Genomic DNA, 23,122 nt, shown 5'->3' with positions numbered 1-23,122 from the left:
GCAACCATTTGGAATAGCTCCAAGTAGAGCGTGGTAGCTGCATCTAGGAGATGACATAGATATTTGTAAAGCACACACGAATCTGAAAGGTTCAGACCCGTTGACTAAGAACCTCTCTCACAAGGAAAACATGATCAAACCCCAGAACTCATTGAGTCTTAATCACATGATGATGTGAACTAGTTTAGTGACACTAGTAAACTCTTTGGATGTTGGTCACATGGCGATGTGACATATCAGTGTTAATCACATAGCGATGTGAACTAGATTATTGACTCTAGTGCAAGTGGGAGACTGTTGGAAATATGCCCTAGAGGCAATAATAAATTAGTTATTATTATATTTCCTCGTTCATGATAATCGTTTATTATCCATGCTATAATTGTATTGATAGGAAACTCAGATACATGTGTGGATACATAGACATCACCATGTCCCTAGTAAGCCTCTGTTGACTAGCTCATTGATCAATAGATGGTTACGGTTTCCTAACCATGGACATTGGATGTCATTGATAACGGGATCACATCATTAGGAGAATGATGTGATGGACAAGACCCAATCCTAAGCCTAGCACAAGGATCGTGTAGTTCGTATGCTAAAGCTTTTCTAATGTCAAGTATCATTTCCTTAGACCATGAGATTGTGCAACTCCCGGATACCGTAGGAATGCTTTGGGTGTACCAAACGTCACAACGTAACTGGGTGGCTATAAAGGTGCACTACAGGTATCTCCGAAAGTGTCTGTTGGGTTGGCACGAATCGAGACTGGGATTTGTCACTCCGTGTAAACGGAGAGGTATCTCTGGGCCCACTCGGTAGGACATCATCATAATGTGCACAATGTGACCAAGGGGTTGATCACGGGATGATGTGTTGCGGAACGAGTAAAGAGACTTGCCGGTAACGAGATTGAACAAGGTATCGGTATACGGACGATCGAATCTCGGGCAAGTACAATACCGTTAGACAAAGGGAATTGTATACGGGATTGATTGAGTCCTTGACATCGTGGTTCATCCGATGAGATCCTGGACGTCACGAGGAGTTCTGGAATGGTCCGGAGGTAAAGATTTATATATGGAAAGTTGTTGTTCGGGTTTCGGAAAAAGTTCGGGTTTTTCGGTATTGTACCGGGAAGCTTCCAGAAGGTTCTGGAGGATTCCGGAGGGGTCCGGAGGTCCGGAAATTGTTCCACCACGTCCAATACAGTAGCATGGGCTGTAGGGGGGCGCCCTAGCCTTAATGGGCTAGGGGCACCAGCCCCCCCAAGGCCCATGCGCATGGGAAGGGGAAAACCCTAAGGGGGAGGGCTTCCACTTGACTTGGGAGGCACTCCTCCCCCCCTTGGCCGCCGCCCCTCCTCAGATTGGATCTGAGGGGGCCGGCCCCCTCTCCCTTGCCCCTATATATATGTGGGGGGTGGGAGGGCAGCCGCCACACAAGTTCTGGCGCAGCCCTCCCCCTGTCCCAAGTACTCCTCCTCTCTCGCGGTGCTTGGCGAAGCCCTGCAGGATTGCCACGCTCGTCCACCACCACCACGCCGTTGTGCTGCTGCTGGATGGAGTCTTCCTCAATCTCTCCCTCTCTCCTTGCTGGATCAAGGCATGGGAGACGTCACCGGGTTGTACGTGTGTTGAACGTGGAGGTGCCGTCCGTTCGGCACTAGGATCTCCGGTGATTTGGATCACGACGAGTACGACTCCTTCAACCCCATTCTCTTGAACGCTTCCGCTTAGCGATCTACAAGGGTATGTAGATGCACTCTCCTTCCCCTCGTTGCTGGTCTCTCCATAGATAGATCTTGGTGACACGTAGGAAAATTTTGAATTTCTGCTACGTTCCCCAACAGGGTTTGCTTCAATTCCTCTACCGGATACGATGAAGCCGGAGAGCTTTCCGGCTGGTACGCCGAAAACACATTTTTCCGGGTTGAGCTTAATGTCATATGCTCGGAGATTGTCGAATGTGAGCCTCAAGTCGTCTACTAGAGTTTCGACATGCTTGGATTTGACGACCACATCATCTACGTATGCCTCCACTGTTTTGCCGATCTAGTTTGCCACACATGTCCGAATCATGCGCTGATATGTTGCGCCGGCATTTTTGAGCCCGAAGGGCATTGTGTTGAAGCAGAATGGGCCGTATGGAGTGATGAATGCCGTTGCGGCTTGGTCTGGCTCTGCCATCTTAATTTGGTGGTAGCCGGAGTATGCGTCGAGGAAGCACAATGAATCGTGTCCTGCGGTAGTGTCGATAATTTGATCGATGCGGGGAAGGGGGAAGGGATCCTTTGGGCAAGCCTTGTTAAGGTCCTTGAAATCGACACACAGGCGCCAGGATTTGTCCTTCTTTGGTACCATTACCAGGTCTGCTAGCCAGTCCGGATGTTTTATATCTCTAATGAATCCGGCCACCAATAGTTTGGCTAGTTCCTCTCCCATGGCCTGTCTCTTGGGTTCGGAGAAGCGGCGAAGAGCTTGTTTGACTGGCTTGAATCCTTTTAGGATATTTAGGCTGTGCTCGGCCAGCCGGCGTGGGATTCCTGGCATGTCTGAAGGGTGCCAGGCAAAGATGTCCCAATTTTCGCGTAAGAATTCTCGTAGTGCGGCGTCTACATTAGGGTTTAATTGTGCCCCGATGGAGGCCGTTTTTGTAGGGTCCGTTGGATGGACTTGGAATTTGACTATTTCGTCCGCCGGTTTAAAAGAGGTGGACTTGGATCTCTTATCGAGTATCACATCGTCCCTGTTCACCGTGGAGCGCAGCGCAGTGAGTTCTTCGGCCGCTAGGGCTTTGGATAGTGCCTCAAGGGCAAGTGCGGCTGTTTTATTTTCGGCGCGGAGTGCTATGTCTGGGTCACTAGCAAGAGTGATAATTCCGTTGGGTCCGGGCATTTTGAGCTTCATGTACCCGTAATGGGGTATAGCTTGAAAAATTGTGAATGCCTCTCGCCCTAATAGAGTGTGGTATCCGCTGCTGAACGGGGCCACTTGGAATGTGACCTCCTCGGACCTGTAATTATCCGGCGTGCCGAACACCACATCCAGTGTGATTTTTCCTGTACAACATGCTTCCCGACTGGGGATTATTCCTCTAAAGGTTATGCTGCTTCGCTCAATGCGGCTCTAGTCTATTTCCATTTTTCACAGGGTTTCCTCGTAAATGAGGTTTAATCCGCTGCCGCCATCCATGAGTACGTTGGTAAGGCGAAAGCCGTCCACTATTGGACTGAGGACCAATGCGGCTGGTGCTCGGGCTATTCGGAATGTAGGTTCGTCACTGGCGTTAAAGGTAATAGCCGTGTCACTCCATGGATTTATTGTTGCTACCTGGTGGACTTCGGCGAGGCTGCGGAGTGTTCTATTCCGCATTTGATGCGAAAGTTTCGAAGACTGTTAATACCGTACTAGTATTGCTGGGCTGGTGCTCTGGAGCTAGAAGCTCTTCGCCACTTTTGGCCACCTGCCGTAGTATCCAACATGCTCTAAGGCTATGAGTTGGCGTGGCACCCTCTCTACTATGAATTTTGCAGGGTCCATTGAGCCATCCCTCCAGTACGGTTCCATGCCCTTTAGAGGGTTTTTGCTTTTTGGTAATTAACCCAGGTGCCTGGTAATGATGCACCCTTTTACTTTGGACTAGAGTTGTGTTCAAGGCCGGATTATCCCAAAATTTGATTTCGGTTTTCCAGGCGCTCTCCATCGCACTGTACTTTCGTACTATGGACGCCAGGTCAGCAAAGCGTGTAATTTCGCGACGACTTACGGCGTTGAGGATTCCTTCGTCCGTGCAATTAATGCAGAAGAATGAAATTGCGTCCTCTTCACGGCAGTCCTTTATCCTGTTCATGACCAGGAGGAATCTGGCCCAGTAATGATGTACTGTTTCAACGGGCTCTTGCCGGATTTGGGATAGATCTCTTATGTTTGGGTGGGCGGGTGGAGTTAAATTCCGAATTCTGTCCGATCTAAGACTCAGGGGCCGAGAAGCTTCCGAACTTGGAAACTTGGGTTCTTGGACGTTGTCCGATGAATCTAGCCTACTGCCTGACTTTAAGTTCAGGGCTTGAGTGGTGTTCTCCCCTCTGTGGGAATCGGGCATGGAGGGGTCATTAATCCGGACATAGCTAGTCCTTAGGATAGAAGAAGGGTCGCCATATTGTTCCTCTACCACAGCAACGTGGTGGGTAGCCTGGGGAGAGTTAATCTCTCTTAGATCGGTTTTAGGCGCAATCTGGTCGTAGTCTGTAGCGACTCCCAGGGCGGCGATGCGATCCAAGAGCTCGTTTAAGGAGGAGAGATCCATCAGATCTAACTGCTCGGCGAGTTCCGAGTTGATGTGAAGATTGCTTTTGATGACCCGAGAAGTCATCGTCGGCCCGGCAGCCGAACAGGCGGTCATAAGAAAACCACCTAGCCGAAGAGTTTGGCCGATAGCCAAAGCTCCTTTAGCAACGGTGCCATCTTTAAAGACGGGATGAAGCATCCTTCCTGATGGCGACGAGACAGAGGAACTCTCAATGAAAGCACCAATGTCGGTGTCAAAACTGGCGGATCTCGGGTAGGGGTTCTCGAACTGTGCGTCTAGGCGGATGGTAACAGGAGACAAGGGACACGATGTTTTTACCCAGGTTCGGGCCCTCTCGATGGAGGTAAAACCCTACTCCTGCTTGATTGATATTGATGATATGGGTAGTACAAGAGTAGATCTACCACGAGATCAAAGAGGCTAAACCCTAGAAGCTAGCCTATGGTATGATTGTTATTCGTCCTATAGACTAAAACCCTCCGGTTTATATAGACACCGGAGAGGGTTAGGGTTACACCGAGTCGGTTACAATGGTAGGAGATCTACATATCTGTATCGCCAAGCTTGCCTTCCACGCCAAGGAAAGTCCCATCCGGACACGGGACGAAGTCTTCAATCTTGTATCTTCATAGTCCAGGAGTCCGGCCGATGGTGATAGTTTGGCTATCCGGACACCCCCTAATACATGACTCCCTCACTCCCTTTTAATGTTCTAACATGATATTAAAAGCATAATTGGTTTGCTACCAACATTTGGCATTGCCAATATTTGGCAAGCCAACATTTTGCAAAATCAAAAGTTGCCAACATTTGTTAACTTTTTATGAGATTGGCAACGAGAATTGGAAAGCAACCAATCTCTAGCCAACTTTTGGCACCAAACCAATTATACTCTAACTCTCAAACCTGGCATTGTGACATTTGGGGATTATCCAAATTATTTCGTAATTTTAGCCCAACCATTTGACCTAGCCTAGCTCAAGTCCCCTTCATTCATTTTTTTACTCTTTTTTCCCAAACAATTGCTTATCCTTCCCAAAAATACTGAGTGTTTTCGTATGGCCTTGACGTATACTAAAGAGGCCCTATTTGAAATTTCAAACCATTTTGGTTTCCTTTTGTCCCTCAAACATTTTTCAAAAGCCTCTTTTCCATTTCTTGGAAAAGAATTAAAACCACCTGACCTCTTTCTTTCTCCCTCTTGGCGCAACCTAATTGGGCGCAACTTAGCAAAGGCTTGCCCCCGCGCGCAGCCTCACCCAGCTCCCGAGCCCCAACCCACTCCTTCTCCATTCACTACAGCCCACAACGGCCTAACCCAACTCACCTAATGTGTCTATTGTCATCTTCCTCCGGCAGACGCACACAGAGCCCATGAGGCACATCCCCATGGCCGACATCGGCTGCCAACCACTGCACCCCCACCTACTCGCTGCCCCCGTGTAGCCACGCGCGGTTCCCCAACCCTAACCCTAGTCTTTCGGGACCCGAGACCTAAGATATACAAATATAGTTGTAGAAGACCATACAGTATGCCGAGATTTGCGTCCGCACATAACAACCACATGGGCTGGTCCTTGGGCGCCATATACTCTTGGAGAGCCCAAATCAAAGGGTCCAGCAGTCCTATGTCTGGAACAGATCTACCGACATAGGGTAACACCTTTTTCCCCACACAGGTACTTTGCCTGGCTGAGAATAAATCTCCAACACATAGCCAAGTCACTTTTCCATCCCGTATTTGATCAAAAGTTAGTGACGGTGTCCTGGACTAGGGGGGTCCTAGCCCAGCCGGGCTAATGTATGGGCCGGACCACCAGCCTATTAAGGAGAGAGGACCCCGGCGGCCTTCAAAGTGTGGCGACCAAAGACTTGATGTGTACTTCAACCATATCTGATTAGATTCAGCATGTAGATTCTAAGATGGCAACCGATCATGTGTAACCCTAGATACCCCTGGTGCCTATATAAGCTAGCGGGTTTAGTTTGTAGAGGAAATCCATACACCCATTCATCATAACTCTAGGGTTTAGCCCACAACTCATGATCTCGAGGTAGATCAACTGTGTATTTTGATACTTCTATAATATAAGCAAGAGCAGGACATAGGGTTTTACTGAAGTAAATATGCCCTAGAGGCAATAATAAAGTTGTTATTTTATATTTCCTTATTTCATGATAAATGTTTATTATTCATGCTATAATTGTATTAACCGGAAACTTGATACATGTGTGGATACATAGACAATACACCGTGTCCCTAGTAAGCCTCTACTAGACTAGCTCGTTAATCAAAGATGGTTAAGTTTCTTAACCATAGACATGTGTTGTCATTTGATGAACGGGATCACATCATTAGGAGAATGATGTGATGGACAAGACCCATCTGTTAGCTTAGCATAATGATCCTTCAGTTTTATTGATATTGCTTTCTTCATGTCAAATACATATTCCTTCAACTATGAGATTATGCAACTCCCGGATATCGGAGGAATGCCTTGTGTCCTATCAAGCGTCACAACGTAACTGGGTGATTATAAATATGCTCTACAGGTACCTCCAAAGGTGTTTGTTGGGTTGGCATAGATCAAGATTAGGATTTGTCACTCCGAGTATCGGAGAGGTATCTCTGGGCCCTCTCGGTAATACACGTCATAAGAAGCCTTGCAATCAAAGTGACTAATGAGTTAATTGCAGGATAATGTATTACGGAACGAGTAAAGAGACTTGCCGGTAACGAGATTGAACTAGGTATGAAGATACCGACGATCGAATCTCGGGCAAGTAACATATCGATGGACAAAAGGAATTACATATCTTGTCATAACGGTACGACCGATAAAGATCTTCGTAGAATATGTAGGAACCAATATGGGCATCCAGGTTCCGCTATTGGTTATTGATTGGAGAATTGTCTCGGTCATGTCTACATAGTTCTCGAACCCGCAGGGTCGCATGCTTAACGTTCGTTGAAGCTAGAGTACTATTGGGATATTTGATGAGTGGTAGCCAAATGTTGTTCGGAGTCCCGGATGAGATCCCGGACATCACGAGCAGTCTCGGAATGGTCGAGAGGTAAAGATTTATATATAGGAAGTCATATTTTGGGTTCCAAAAAAGGTACAGTTTTTTCGGTATTGTATTAGGAAGCTTCTAGAAGGTTCCGGAGGATTCTGGAGGGGTCCGGAAGTCCACAAGTGGGTTCACCACGACCCAAGGGCTAGCATGGGCTGCGGGGAGGTGCCCTGGCCTTATTGGGCTAGGCATACCAAGTCCTCAAAAGCCCATGTGGCTAGGGAAGGCAAAAAGGGAAGGGGTCCTAGTAGGAATAGGATTGGACTTGGAGTCCAAATCCTCTCCCCTTAGCTGCGCCCTAGGGCTTGGATGGGCTGTTTGCCATGCCCCTCCACCTATATATAGAGATGAGGGGGCGCCCCAAGAGGACACACCAAGCCCTTGGCGCCCCTCTCTCTCCCGTTACTCTGTAGTTCCACCGCCTCGTCCCGGCGACGCTTAGCGAAGCGCTGTCGGTGCTCCACCACCACCATCACGACCACGCCTTCGTGTTGGTTGTGATCACATCTACTTCTCCTCTCCCAATTGCTGTATGAAGAAGGAGGAGACGTCATCGAGCCGCATGTGTGCTAAACTCGGAGGTGCCGTCCGTTCAGCACTAGATCGGTTGGATCGTGATCGGATCGCGAAGAAAGCTCAACTACACCAACCACATTGTGAAACGCTTCCACTTTCGGTCTACGAGGGTACATAGACACACTCTCCCCCTCTCGCTGCTATGCATCTCCTAGATAGATCTTGCGTGAGCATAGGAAATTGTTGAAAATTGCATGCTACGTTCCCTAACAGTGGCATCTGAGTCAGGTCTATGCGTAGATGATATGCATGAGTAGAACACAAAGAATTGTGGGCGGTGATCGTCATATTGCTTACCACCAATGTCTTATTTTGATTTGGCGGTATTGTTGGATGAAGCGGCCCGAACCAACCTTACATGACCATGTTCATGAGACAGGTTCCACCGACAGACATGCAATTAGTTTTGCATAAAGGTGGCTGGCGGGTGTCTGTTTCTCCTACTTTAGTTGAATCGAATTTGATTGTAGCCGGTCCTTGTTGGAGGTTAAAACAGCAAACTTGATAAATCACCGTTGTGGTTTTTGTGCCGTAGGTAAGAACGGTTCTTGCTAGAAGCCTGTAGCAACCACGTAAAACTTGCAACAACAAAGTAGAGGACGTCTAACTTGTTTTTGCAGGGTGAGGGAGTCCTGGATTAGGGGGTGTCCGGATAGCCAAACTATCACCATCGGCCAAACTCCAGGACTATGAAGATACAAGATTGAAGACTTCGTCCCGTGTCCGGATGGGACTTTCCTTGGCGTGGAAGGCAAGCTTGGCGATACGGATATGTAGATCTCCTACCATTGTAACCGACTCGGTGTAACCCTAACCCTCTCCGATGTCTATATAAACCGGAGGGTTTTAGTACGTAGGACGAATAACAATCATACCATAGGCTAGCTTCTAGGGTTTAGCCTCTTTGATCTCGTGGTAGATCTACTCTTGTACTACCCATATCATCAATATCAATCAAGCAGGAGTAGGGTTTTACCTCCATCGAGAGGGCCCGAACCTGGGTAAAAACATCGTGTCCCTTGTCTCCTGTTACCATCCGCCTAGACGCACAGTTCGGGAACCCCTACCCGAGATCCGCCGGTTTTGACACCGACATTGTTGCTTTCATTGAGAGTTCCTCTGTGCCGTCGCCATCAGGAAGGATGCTTCATCCCGTCTTTAAAGACGACACCGTTGCTAAAGGAGCTTTGGCCATCGGCCAAACTCTTCGGCTAGGTGGTTTTCTTATGACCGCCTGTTCGGCCGCCGCGTCGACGATGACTTCTCGGGTCATCAAAAGCAATCTTCACGTCAACTCGGAACTCGCCGAGCAGTTAGATCCGATGGAGCTCTCCTCCTTAAATGAGATCTTGGATCGCATCGCCGCCCTGGGAGTCGCTACAGACTACGACCAGATTGGGCCTAAAACCGATCTGAGAGAGATTAACTCTCCCCAGGCTACCCACCATGTTGCTGTGGTAGAGGAACAATATGGCGACCCTTCTTCTATCCTAAGGACTAGCTATGTCCGGATTAATGACCCCTCCATGCCAGATTCCCGCGGAGGGGAGAACACCACTCAAGCCCTGAACTTAAAGTCAGGCAGTAGGCTAGATTCATCGGACAACGTCCAAGAACCCAAGTTTCCAAGTTCGGAAGCTTCTCGGCCCCTGAGTCTTAGATCAGACGGAATTCGGAATTTAACTCCACCCGCCCACCCAAACATAAGCGATCTATCCCAAATCCGGCAAGAGCCCACTGAAACAGTACATCATTACTGGGCCAGATTCCTCCTGGTCATGAACAAGATAAAGGACTGCCGTGAAGAGGACGCAATTTCATTCTTCTGCATTAATTGCATGGACGAAGGAATCCTCAACGCCGTAAGTCATCGCGAAATTACACACTTTGCTGACTTGGCGTCCATAGTACGAAAGTACAGTGCGATGGAGAGCGCCTGGAAAACCGAAATCAAATTTTGGGATAATCCGGCCTTGAACACAACCCCAGTCCAAAGTAAAAGGGTGCATCATTACCAGGCACGTGGGTTAAATACCAAAAAACAAAAACCCTCTAAAGGGCATGGAACCGTACTGGAGGGATGGCTCAATGGACCCTGCAAAATTCATAGTAGAGAGGGTGCCACACCAACTCATAGCCTTAGAGCATGTTGGATACTACGGCAGGTGGCCAAAAGTTGCGAAGAGCTTCTAGCTCCAGAGCACCGGCCCAGCAATACTAGTACGGTATTAAAAGTCTTCGAAACTTTCACATCAAATAATATGCGGAAACAAACACTTCACAGCCTCGTTGAAGTCCACCAGGTAGCAACAATAAATCCATGGAGTGACACGGCTATTACCTTTAACGCTAGTGACAAACCTACATTCCGAACAGCCCGAGCACCAGCCGTATTGGTTCTCAGTCCAATAGTGGACGGCTTTCGCCTTACCAAGGTACTCATGGATGGCGGCAGCGGATTAAACCTCATTTACGAGGAAACCCTTCGAAAATGGAAATAGACTGGAGCCGCATTGAGCGAAGCAGCGTAACCTTTAGAGGAATAATCCCCAGTGGGGAAGCATGCTGTACAGGAAAAATCACACTGGATGTGGTGTTCGGCACGCCGGATAATTACAGGTCCGAGGAGGTCACATTCCAAGTGGCCCCGTTCAGCAGCGGATACCATGCTCTATTAGGGCGAGAGGCATTCACAATTTTTCAAGCTATACCCCATTACGGGTACATGAAGCTCAAAATGCCCGGACCCAACGGAATCATCACTCTTGCTAGTGGCCCAGACATAGCACTCCGCGCCGAAAATAAAACAGCCACACTTGCCCTTGAGGCACTATCCGAAGCCCTAGCGGCCAAAGAACTCACTGCGCTGCGCTCCACGGTGAACAGGGACGATGTGATACTCGATAAGAGATCCAAGTCCACCTCTTTTAAACCAGCGGACGAAATAGTCAAATTCCAAGTCCATCCAACGGACCCTACAAAAACGGCCTCCATCGGGGCACAATTAAACCCTGATGTAGACGCCGCACTACGAGAATTCTTACGCGAAAATTAGGACATCTTTGCCTGGCACCCTTCAGACATGCCAGGAATCCCACGCCGGCTGGCCGAGCATAGCCTAAATATCCTAAAAGGATTCAAGCCAGTCAAACAAGCTCTTCGGCGCTTCTCCGAACCCAAGAGACAGGCCATGGGAGAGGAACTAGCCAAACTATTGGAGGACAGATTCATTAGAGATATAAAACATCCGGACTGGCTAGCAAACCTGGTGATGGTACCAAAGAAGGACAAATCCTGGCGCCTGTGTGTCGATTTCAAGGACCTTAACAAGGCTTGCCCAAAGGATCCCTTCCCCCTTCCCCGCATCGATCAAATTATCGACGCTACCGCAGGACACGATTCATTGTGCTTCCTCAACGCATACTTCGGCTACCACCAAATTAAGATGGCAGAACTAGACCAAGCCGCAACGGCATTCATCACTCCATACGGCCCATTCTGCTTCAACACAATGCCCTTCGGGCTCAAAAACACCGGCGCAACATATCAGTGCATGATTCAGACATGTTTGGCAAACCAGATCGGCAAAACAGTGGAGGCATACGTAGATGATGTGGTCGTCAAATCCAAGCATGTCGAAACTCTAGTAGACGACTTGAGGCTCACATTCGACAATCTCCAAGCATATGGCATTAATCTCAACCCGGAAAAATGCGTTTTCGGCGTACCAGCCGGAAAGCTCTTGGGCTTCATCGTATCCGGTAGAGGAATTGAAGCAAACCCAGCCAAGATCCGAGCTCTGTCACAATTGGATATCCCAAAAGACCTCAAACAAACACAAAAATTGACTGGATGCATGGCGGCTCTAAGCCGCTTTATCTCCCGCTTAGGAGAAAAGGCATTACCCCTTTATCGCCTCCTGCGGCGCACCGAACACTTCGAGTGGACGGATGCCGCCACGGCCGGACTCGAAGAAATCAAAGCCATATTGGCAACAAATCCGGTCCTGGCCGCGCCCAACACGGGCGAACCAATGCTATTATACATCGCGACAACCCATCAAGTTGTAAGCGCGGTGCTCGTTGTCGAACGAGAAACGGATGGACACAAGTTCCCTCTCCAAAAACCAGTTTACTACGTGTGCACTGTCCTAACTCCATGCAAGTCATGGAACCCGCATTATCAAAAGATAGCATACACGGTGTTCATGGCATCCCGGAAGCTGCGACACTACTTCCAAGAGTGTTCGATAATAGTAGCCTCCGAAGTACCTCTTAATGACATTATAAACAACCGTGACGCAACGGGCCGGATTGCCAAGTGGGCCATCGAGCTCCTCCCGTTCGACATAACTTACAAGCCACGGCGAGCTATTAAGTCGCAGGTTTTGGCCGACTTCATCGCCGAATGGACTGAAGCCGAACTCCCTAAAGAGTACTGCGCATATTCCAACTGGATCATGCACTTCGACGACTCCAAAATGTTGGCTGGCCTGGGGGCTGGCGTCGTTCTGACGTCCCCAACTGGAGATACAGTCCAATATGTACTTCAGATAATGTACACGGACTCCAACAACGCAGCTGAATACGAGGCCCTTCTACATGGTCTCCGGATGGCAGTCTCCATGGGCATTCAGCGCCTAGAGGTTCGCGGGGATTCAAACCTCACGATATCCCAAATAAATGGAGACTTTGATGCCAAGGATCCAAAAATGGCAGCTTATCGCAACGCTGTCCTAAAAATGTCATCTCGGTTTGAGGGGCTCGAATTTCACCATATAGCCCGGGAGAACAACCAGGCAGCAGACGTATTGGCACGCATTGGCGCAAAGCGCGATACCGTCCCTCCCAACATCTTCCTAGAGAGGCTTTTCAAGCCATCCGTATTATGGGAGGGAGAGTCCGGAAATAACAGACTGGACCCAACCACACTACCACTCACCGAACATTCTGACATAGTTGGCGGCTCTGCCAATGAAATAACACCGTCAGCCCACACAATAATGGCAGTCATTGCCCCGTGGACAGAACCATTCCTAGCCTACCTAACTAGACAGCAACTTCCCAAGGACCAAAACGAGGCCCGCTGCACAGTGCGGCGATCTAAAGCCTATAAGGTCCATGAGGGAGAGCTTTATAAGAAAAGCACAACCGGAGTCCTTCAAAGGTGTATCTCCGAAGAGGAAGGGCGAAATCTTCTGGCTGAAATTCACGCCGGACTAGGCGGGCACCACGCCGGAGCCCGGGCCCTTGTAGGCAAGGCCTTCCGTATAGGATTTTATTGGCCGACGACCCGGGTAGATGCTCAGGACTTGGTCCAACGATGCGTCAGATGCCAGCTCTTTGCTAATCAAAGCCACATGCCACCTACCACCCTCAAAACTATACCCATCACCTGGCCGTTCGCGGTCTGGGCGCTTGATATGGTTGGACCCCTTAAAGGAGGAACCCATAAGCAAAAATACCTACTGGTCATGGTGGATAAATTCACCAAATGGATAGAGGCAAAGCCTGTTAAGACGGCCGAATCCAGACCGGTGATAGACTTCATATCAGGGGTAGTACACCGTTACGGCGTCCCCCATAGCATCATCACTGATAATGGCACGAACTTCACGGCCGATGAGGTCAAACTCTGGTGCAAAAACATGGGCATCAAGCTCGACTACGCTTCAGTCTATCACCCTCAAACTAACGGTCAAGTCGAGCGAGCAAACGGTCTAATCATGAGCGGCATTAAACCCAGACTAGTGCGGTCCCTCAAGGAATCTAATATGCACTGGGTAGAGGAGCTCGACTCCGTACTCTGGGGGCTACGGACCACGCCGAATCACACTACCGGATTCACACCATTTTTATGGTGTACGGCGCAGAGGCAGTTTTGCCCGGTGACATAATTCATGACTCACCTCGCGTGCGCATGTACGAAGAAAGAGAAGCTGAGCTCGATCGGCAGGACAGTTTGGACGCCTTGGAGGAGGATCGCAACGTGGCAAAAGCCCGTTCCGCATTCTATCAACAGCAGGCTCGAAGATACGAAAGCAGAGAAGTACGAGCCAAAGCTTACAATGTTGGCGAATTAGTTCTATGCCTTCCGGACAAGAAAAAGGACAAACTCAAGCCCAAATGGGAGGGTCCCTTCATCATCGACCAAGTCCTGACCGGCGCAGCGTACCGTCTGCGGAACGCATCGGATAACCGACTGGAGCCGAACCCATGGAATGCAGCCCGTCTTTGAAGATTTTACGCCTAGCGCCGGACTCTGGGTTCGTCTCCTTCCTCCGTCTATATTTTATATTTTAACTGTCCTTTATTTTTCTCCTTCTCCCTCCTTTTTTCTGAAGCCGTTGGAGGCTCGTTTGTGCACTGTTCGCACACACTTGATGCGTTATCCGCGCTCAGTATACCGTGGGGCTTCTTTAACAGAAGCTTATTTATACGGGCTTTATGCCCAACACATGCGTCACTAAGGGAGTCCTGGACTAGGGGGTGTCCGGATAGCCGAACTATCATCATCGGCCGGACGCCAAGACTATGAAGATACAAGATTAAAGACTTCGTCCCGTGTCCGGATGGGACTTTCCTTGGTGTGGAAGGCAAGCTTGGCGATACGGATATGTAGATTTCCTACCATTGTAACCGACTCTGTGTAACCCTAGCCCTCTCCGGTGTCTATATAAACCGGATGGTTTTAGTCCGTAGGACAGAACAACAATCATACCATAGGCTAGCTTCTAGGGTTTAGCCTCCTTGATCTCGTGGTAGATCTACTCTTGTAATACCCACATAATCAATATTAATCGAGCAGGACGTAGGGTTTTACCTCCATCAAGAGGGCCCGAACCTGGGTAAAACATCGTGTCCCTTGTCTCCTATTACCATCTGCCTAGAAGTGCAGTTCGGGACCCCCTACCCGAGATCCACCGGTTTTGACACCGACATTGGTGCTTTCATTGAGAGTTCCTCTGTGTCGTCACCGATAGGCTCGATGGCTCCTTCGATCATCAACAACGACGCGGTCCAGGGTGAGACTTTTCTCCCCGGACAGATCTTCGTATTCGGCGGCTTTGCACTGCGGGCCAATTCGTTTGGCCATCTGGAGCAGATCGAAAGCTACGCCCCTGGCCGTCAGGTCAGATTTGGAAGTCTGAACTTCATGGCTGACATCCGCGGAGACTTGATCTTTGATGGATTCGAGCCACATCCGAGCGCGCCGCACTGTCACGATGGGCATGATTTAGCTCTGCTGCCGGACAGTGCCCTGGAGGCCGCACACGAGTCCGCTCCGACCCTCAATTTGGAGCCGGCTGTGCAGATCGAGGATGGGTGGTTAGACACCGCCTCGGGGGCTGCAACCTCTACAACGATAGAGCTGAATACTGACCTTGTCCCTTGTGAAGCTCGTGACTCCGAGGTGCCAGACTCCTTGCCGGACTCCGAACCTCCTACGCCCCCTCCAATCGAATCCGCTTGGGCGCCGACCATGGAGTTCACCGCTGCGGACGTCTTTCAACACTCACCTTTCGGCGACATCCTGAATTCTCTAAAGTATCTCTCGTTATCAGGAGAGCCCTGGCCGAACTACGGTCAGGACGGTTGGGATGCGGACGATGAAGAAATTCAAGGCCCACCCACCACCCACTTAGTAGCTACTGTCGACGATTTAACCGACATGCTAGACTTCGACTCCGAAGACATCGATGGTATGGACGACGATGCCGAAGACGACCAAGAACCAGCGCCAACTGGGCACTGGAAAGCCACCTCGTCATATGACATATACATGGTGGATATCCCAAAGGATGGGAATGGCGAGGGAACAGCGGAGGAAGACCCAAGAAACAGCCCAAGCGCCGGTGTCAGCGGCGCCGCTCTAAATCCCGCCACAGCAAGAATGGAGATTCCGGCACCGGAGATAATAATACCCTAGATAGTGCCGAAGACAACCCCCTCCAGCAAGATTCAGCATAGGAGGACGGAGAAGCCAACCCTCATGAGAGAGCGGCAGACGAAGAGGTAGAGGATGATAATTACATGCCTCCCTCCGGAGACGAGGCAAGCCTCGACGACGACGAATTTGTCGTGCCTGAGGATCCCGTCGAACAAGAGCGCTTTAAACGCAGGCTTATGGCCACGGGAAACAACCTCAAGAAAAAGCAGCAACAGCTTAGAGCTGATCAAGATCTGCTAGCCGAGAGATGGACTGAAGTCCTTGCGGCCGACGAGCATGAGCTCGAACGCCCCTCCAAAAGCTACCCCAAACGCAAGTTGCTCCCCCGATTAGAGGAGGAGGCATATAAACCTGCATCACCAGCGCACAATAGGGCTGACCGACCACCTCGTGGCCGCGACAGAGAGGCCTCTAGGCCCTCCATTAGAACCGTACCCCGGCATCGCTCGAAAAGAACAAGGCCACAGGGGAACGCTCCAAACTTGCAAGATATATTGGAGGATAAGGCAAGACAATCAAGATCGATCTATGGATCGCGTGGGCGCCCCATGATACGTGACGACAACCGTCGCGCCGGACACAGCAAGTCCGGTCGGGCCGAACACAGTAGACAAAGCTCGCTTGAGCTCCGTCGTGATATAGCCCAATACAGAGGCGCCGCACACCCACTATGCTTCACATATGAAGTAATGGATCATCAAATCCCCGAAGGGTTTAAACCCATGAATATTGAATCCTATGATGGCACAACAGACCCCGCGGTTTGGATCGAAGACTATCTCCTTCATATCCACATGGCCCGTGGTGACGATCTTCACGCCATCAAATATCTCCCACTCAAGCTTAAAGGACCAGCTCAGCATTGGCTTAACAACTTGCCAGCAGAATCAATTGGGTGTTGGGAGGACCTGGAAGCTGCATTCCTTGATAACTTCCAGGGCACGTATGTGAGACCACCAGACGCTGACGACCTAAGCCACATAATTCAGCAGCCAGACGAATCGGCCAGACAATTCTGGACACGATTCTTAACTAAGAAAAATCAAATCGTCGACTGTCCGGGTGTGGAGGCCCTTGCGGCCTTCAAACATAACATCCGCGACGAGTGGCTTGCCCGGCACCTGGGACAGGAAAAGCCGAAATCCATGGCAGCCCTCACATCACTCATGACCCGCTTCTGCGCGGGAGAGGATAGCTGGCTAGCCCGCAGCAACAACCTCAGCAAAAATTCTGGCAGTCCGGATACCAAGGACCGCAACGGCAGGTCGCGTCGCAACAAGAACAAATGCCGCATTAACGGCGACAATAATGAGGATACGGCGGTCAATGCCGGATTCAGAGGCTCTAAACCCGGTCAGCGGAAAAAGTCATTCAAAAGAACTACTCTGGGTCCGTCCAATTTGGACCGAATACTCGATCGCTCGTGCCAGATACACGGCACCCCCGAAAAGCCAGCCAACCACACCAACAGGGACTATTGGGTATTCAAGCAGGCAGGCAAGCTAATTGCCGAAAACAATGGCAAGGGGCTGCATAGCGATGACGAAGAAGAGACCCGACCGCCGAACAATAGAGGACAGAAGGGTTTCCCCCCACAAGTGCGGACGGTGAACATGATATACGCAACCCACATACCCAAGAGGGAGCGGAAGCATGCACTCAGGGACATATACGCGATGGAGCCAGTCGCCCCGAAGTTCAACCCATGGTCCTCCTGCCCGATCACTTTTGATCGAAGGGACCACCCCACCAGCATCCGCCACGGCGGATTCGCTGCATTGGTTTTAGACCCAATCGTCGATGGATTTCACCTCACCAGAGTCCCGATGGACGGTGGCAGCAGCCTGAACCTGCTTTATCAAGACACAGTGTGCAAGATGGGCATAGACCCCTCAAGGATTAAACCCACAAAGACGACCTTCAAAGGCGTCATACCAGGTGTAGAGGCCAATTGTACAGGCTCAGTTACACTGGAAGTGGTCTTCGGATCCCCAGATAACTTCCGAAGCGAGGAGTTAATCTTCGACATAGTTCCGTTCCGTAGCGGCTATCATGCTCTGCTCGGACGGACCGCGTTTGCAAAGTTCAACGCGGTGTGCACTATGCATACCTCAAGCTCAAGATGCCAGGCCCTCGAGGAGTCATCACGGTCAACGGAAACACTAAACGCTCCCTCCGAACGGAGGAACATACAGCGGCTCTCGCGACAGAAGTACAATGCAACCTCTTAAGGCAATTCTCGAGTCCTGCCGTTAAGCGACCGGACATGGCTAAACGCCCCCGGAGTAACCTACAACAAGACGACCTAGCACGTTCCGAGCACACATAGCAATGCGGCCCCAACCCCAGCCCTCGCAAGATTGCAAGACTGGTGCTTCGCGTACATCATTACACTCTGGAGATACCATGGGCACAGGGGGAGGGGCACGACCACGACAGGCCCAGAATGTGGCTTAACCACACCAGGGGCTCCCAAGTGTGTCATTCTTTTTTTCTTTTTTTCTTTCTTACCCACAGGACTCCGTTCACCAGAGGCCCTGTCCGGCAGTAGACCGGCCGAACTCACGATGCAATAGCCAGGGAAGGAGAAAGGCTATGACGAATATCCAGGTGGTCTCCATTACGAGCATTAAATCTATTTTATACACCATTCCGCAGCCTACCCCTGGAGGGGGACATGTTTAATAGTCCCATCCCTTCCTTACCGCACTACTTGTATCGTTCTGCATTCATGGCAGTATTTCTTGAATAAACAATGCAACACCTTTTTGCTTACAATTGCATTCCTTTCTTATACATATGTTCATTTATTACATGTCGCATCCGTACACTTTGGTACGGCTAAATACACCAGGGGCTTAAGTTCCCCACATTATGGTGTGATAAGTCCGAACACTTTCACAAGTGCGGCACCCCGAACTTATAGCATTATATGCATCGGCTCCGAATCGTGTCTTGGGTCAATAGTTGGGTTTGCCCGGCTCCCATGTTTTGGTACCTTACGTTCCGTTGTATCGGCTAAGGTAGCACTGGGAGAACCACTGCGATTGCGCCCCAGTTGAGCTGGGCGAGCGCCTTAGTGGAGAAAGCTAAAACTGACCGTCATGATGAGGCGAGAGCCGGTCGCTGTTCGAGAGGTTTTTTCGAGTCCCTAAAGACTTATGCCGCTTAGAGCGAGGAACCGGCTTTGTCCGGCCCAGGCGTGGATAGCGCCCTGAATTCGGCCTTCCGAACACTAGGGGCTTCGCCGAAATTTAAAATTATAGAATTCTATGGCTAAGTGAGAGTGTTCAAGCATTATAAGTCCGGTTGCCTCATTCGTTGTGTTGAGCGCCTCCCTAGATGGACCCAAATATGGGAACAAGAGTGCTCAAATTTATCCCGAACACCCCAGCACCCGTGGCATGGGGGCTGAAGCCGACGACTTGCCATCTCTCAGATTTGATAAACATCCGCACAGAAGGTAATATTTTAAATCAATAAGTGTTGCTTAGCGCATATGAACAAAGTTTTCAGCGCACAGGATAACAAAATGCGAGTATACTCAAATATTACATTTTTGGAGCACTCACCCGCAATAATGCAGGCACCCTTCAGGACACCCTTATAATACATCTCCGGCGTGCGATACTCCTTGCCCGGCGGGGGCGCGTCCGTCACAAGCTTCTCAACATCCATCTTGCCCCAGTGCACCTTAGCACGGGCAAGGGCCCGATGGGCACCTTCAATACAGGAGGATTGCTTGATGACCTCAACCCATGGACAAGCATCCACCAGCCGCCGCACCAGGCCAAAGTAGCTCCCAGGCATGGCCTCCTTGGGCGACAGCCGAACTATGAGGCCCTTCATGGCCTGTTCGGCCACCTTGTGGAGCTCGACCAGCTGCTTCAGCTGGTCGCTAAGGGGCACCGGATGTCCGGCCTCAGCATACTGAGACCAGAAGACCTTCTCCGTCGAGCTCCCCTCCTTGGCCCTATAGAAAGCGACAGCATCGGACACGCTGCGGGGCAGATCTGCGAACGCTCTTGGAGAGCTCCGAATTCGGGTAAGTAACAGGTAATTGACATTCACATGCTTGCTTTGCATGAAAAATGCCTTACCCGCCGCTATTTTCTTCAATGCCTCGATTTCCTAAAGGGCTTTGTGGGCTTCGGCCTTAGCGGCTTTGGCACTCTCAAGAGCCGATGCAAGCTCGGACTCTCGAGTCTTCGAGTCGCGCTCCAAACTCTCATGCTTTTCCATGAGAGCCTGGAGCTCTTGCTGTACCTCCGCCACCCGCGCCTCCTGCTTCTCTCGCCCAGCACGCTCCACGACCGCATTACGTTCGGCCGTGGACATCGCCTCCATCAAGGTCGCCACCTCGTTCGTGGCCCCTGAAGTACCCACGTTATCCTTGTCATTTTTCTTGCAACCAAATCCTTTTCTGTAAGGTACAACTTTAATAAGGTATTACTCACCTTCCTTGTCCTCGAGCTGCTTCTTGGCATGGCCGAGCTCGTTCTCGGACCGCTCGAGGCTTTGCTTCAAAGCATCGACCTCCGCAGTCAGTGCGGCAGAGGTCAGCAACGCCGCCTGCAATCCCAAATTGACATATTTTTTAAGACTCCTGCGTATATCTTTTTAGATCCTCAGTCCGGATTTTCTTTCCGAACACCGAACCGAGCATCAGGGGCTACTGTCTATGTGGTACTATTTTACATATATTAATATTCTTACCTCAAAGCCTGTTAGAAGGCTGCTGCAGGCTTCGGTCAGCCCGCTTTTGGCGAGCTGAACCTTCTGAATCACCGCACTCATGACAGTGCGGTGTTCCTCCTTGATGGAAGCGCCGTTGAGCGCCTCCAGCAAGTTATCCGGCGCCTCCAGTTGGACGGAGGCCGCTGGCATCATGGTCTTGCCCTTCTTACGAAGGGGCCACCTGCCGGACTCCGGAACCACAGCAGGTTCCGGTGCGGAGTCCGGTACGAAGTCCGAGAGGTTGCCCTGTGGCACCTCTAGGGCCTCCTCCTCCGGATGGGTCCCTCTCTGGGATCCCACCTCGGCGTCATCGGCGTCACGGGGGGTGGAGGTGGTTGGAAATGAAGTACTATTCACATCTGACGTACCCAAGGACCCGCCCGACGAAGCGGGAAGATCGTCCTTGGGCGGACTGCAGGGTTGTATGCGGCATTAGAAAGACACCGTGTGGCGAAAAGAAAAATCATGAAGTTATTCGGAAGTCCGGATACTTACGATCTCGCCAGGGGCTTGGCCCTTGAAGGCCAATCCTCGTCGTCGTCACCGGTGTTGGCGGAACAGTCTGGGGGAAGAGTCCTTCCCTTCTTGGACCCTTCGGCCTCCCTCGTTGGGGAGGCCTTCCTTTTCTTCCCTCCCCCCGCTGGGGGAGTGGCCTCTTTCTTCTCCTCCTCATCCTCGTGGGAGGAGTCCTCCTCGGAGTCATCGGACGATGAGTCCGATAACACCTGAAAACGGGAACTCTTTCGAGTGCCCGTGGCCTTCTTCTTGGCCTTCTTCTCCGGCACCACGTGGGATGCCGGAACCAGCAGCCCCGTTAAGCGGGCGTCCGCTGGGTCTTCTGGCAAAGGGGCCGGACAGTTCGTCCGCTTGGCCTTCTTCAGCCAGTCCTGTCAAAGGAGAGGGAGTTTAGATCCCGCATAGAGTCAAACTATGGAAAACAAGTGTCCCGTAAAGGGTAGAATCGCTTACCTCGCTAGCCTGGCGCTGCGAGCTGAATCCGCGATCTTCGGTAGCGGATGCGGGAGCCTCGGCGCCCTTAAACAGCACCTTCCAGGCATCTCTGTACGTAGTGTCGAATAGCCTGCTCAAGGTTCGGTGCTGGACCGGATCAAACTCCCACAATTTGAAGGCCCGTTGTTGGCACGGGAGAATCCGGCGGATGAGCATGACCTGGACTATGTTGACAAGCTTGAGCTTCTTGTTCACTAGCTTTTGGACGTAGGCTTGGAGTCCGGTCAGCTCCTCCGAATCGCCCCAGGTCAGGCCACTCTCTTTCCAAGAGGTGAGCCATGTGGGCATGCCAGATCTGAATTCGGGGGCCGTTGTCCATTTAGGGTCATGCGGCTCGGTGATGTAGAACCACCCCGATTGCCACCCCTTGATGGTTTCCACGAAGGCGCCCTCAAGCCAAGTAATGTTGGGCATATTGCCCACCATGGAACCTCCGCACTCCGCTTGGCTGCCCTTCACAACCTTCGGCTTGACATTGAAGGTCTTGAGCCACAAGCCAAAGTGGGGCTGGATGTAGAGGAAGGCCTCGCACACGACGATAAACGCCGAGATGTTGAGGATGAAATTCGGGGCCAGATCATGGAAATCCAGGCCGTAGCAGAACATGAGCCCCCGGACAAAGGGGTGGAGTGGGAAGCCCAGTCCATGGAGGAAATGGGGAAGGAATATCACCCTCTCATGGGGCCCTGGGGTGGGGATGAGCTGCCCCTCGTCGGGGAGCCGGTGCGCGATGTCGCTGGACAGATATCCGGCGCTGCGCAGCTTCTTGATGTGCCCCTCCGTAACGGAGGAGGCCATCCACTTGCCTCCCGCTCCGGACATAGTTGGAGAAGGTTGAGGTGAGATGTGCGGACTTGGGCGCTGGAGCTCGAGTGCACGGAGATGGACAAGCAAAGGAGGAAGAAGGCGCAGGTAAAAAGGTGGATCCTTATCCCCTTATATATGGGCGGACGAAACTATGCGTCCCCACCGGCCTGGTAAAACTCGCTTTTCTCCCAAGCGCCGCAATCAATGGCGCGGTTGGGTTACCCACATCCGTATTGATGAGAATCCCGGAATAAGGGGAACACGATCTCTGCTTCAACAAGACGTGCCAAAGAAACCGCTTCGCTAAACGCGCTGAGGTGGTATAACAAAAATGATTCAAGTAAAGGCTTGGTTGTGGTGTGACATCACGCCACGAAATACATCAGCAGATTGAACTTGTGTAAATATTATTCTCTCTACGATGGAATGTGGAATTTATTTTGCAAAGCCGGACACTATCCTGGTGTTCACAATCTTCTATAAATTATTCGGAGGAGGAACCCGCCTTGCAATGCCGAAGACAATATGCGCGCTGAACTCGTCGTCATGGAAGCCTGGTTCAGGGGCTACTGAGGGAGTCCTGGACTAGGGGGTGTCCGGAAAGCCGAACTATCATCATCGGCCGGACTCCAAGACTATGAAGATACAATATTGA

Source organism: Triticum dicoccoides, chromosome 2B, assembly GCF_002162155.2.
Source record: "Triticum dicoccoides isolate Atlit2015 ecotype Zavitan chromosome 2B, WEW_v2.0, whole genome shotgun sequence".
NCBI lineage: Eukaryota > Viridiplantae > Streptophyta > Magnoliopsida > Poales > Poaceae > Triticum > Triticum dicoccoides.
This window is presented reverse-complemented; position numbering follows the sequence as displayed.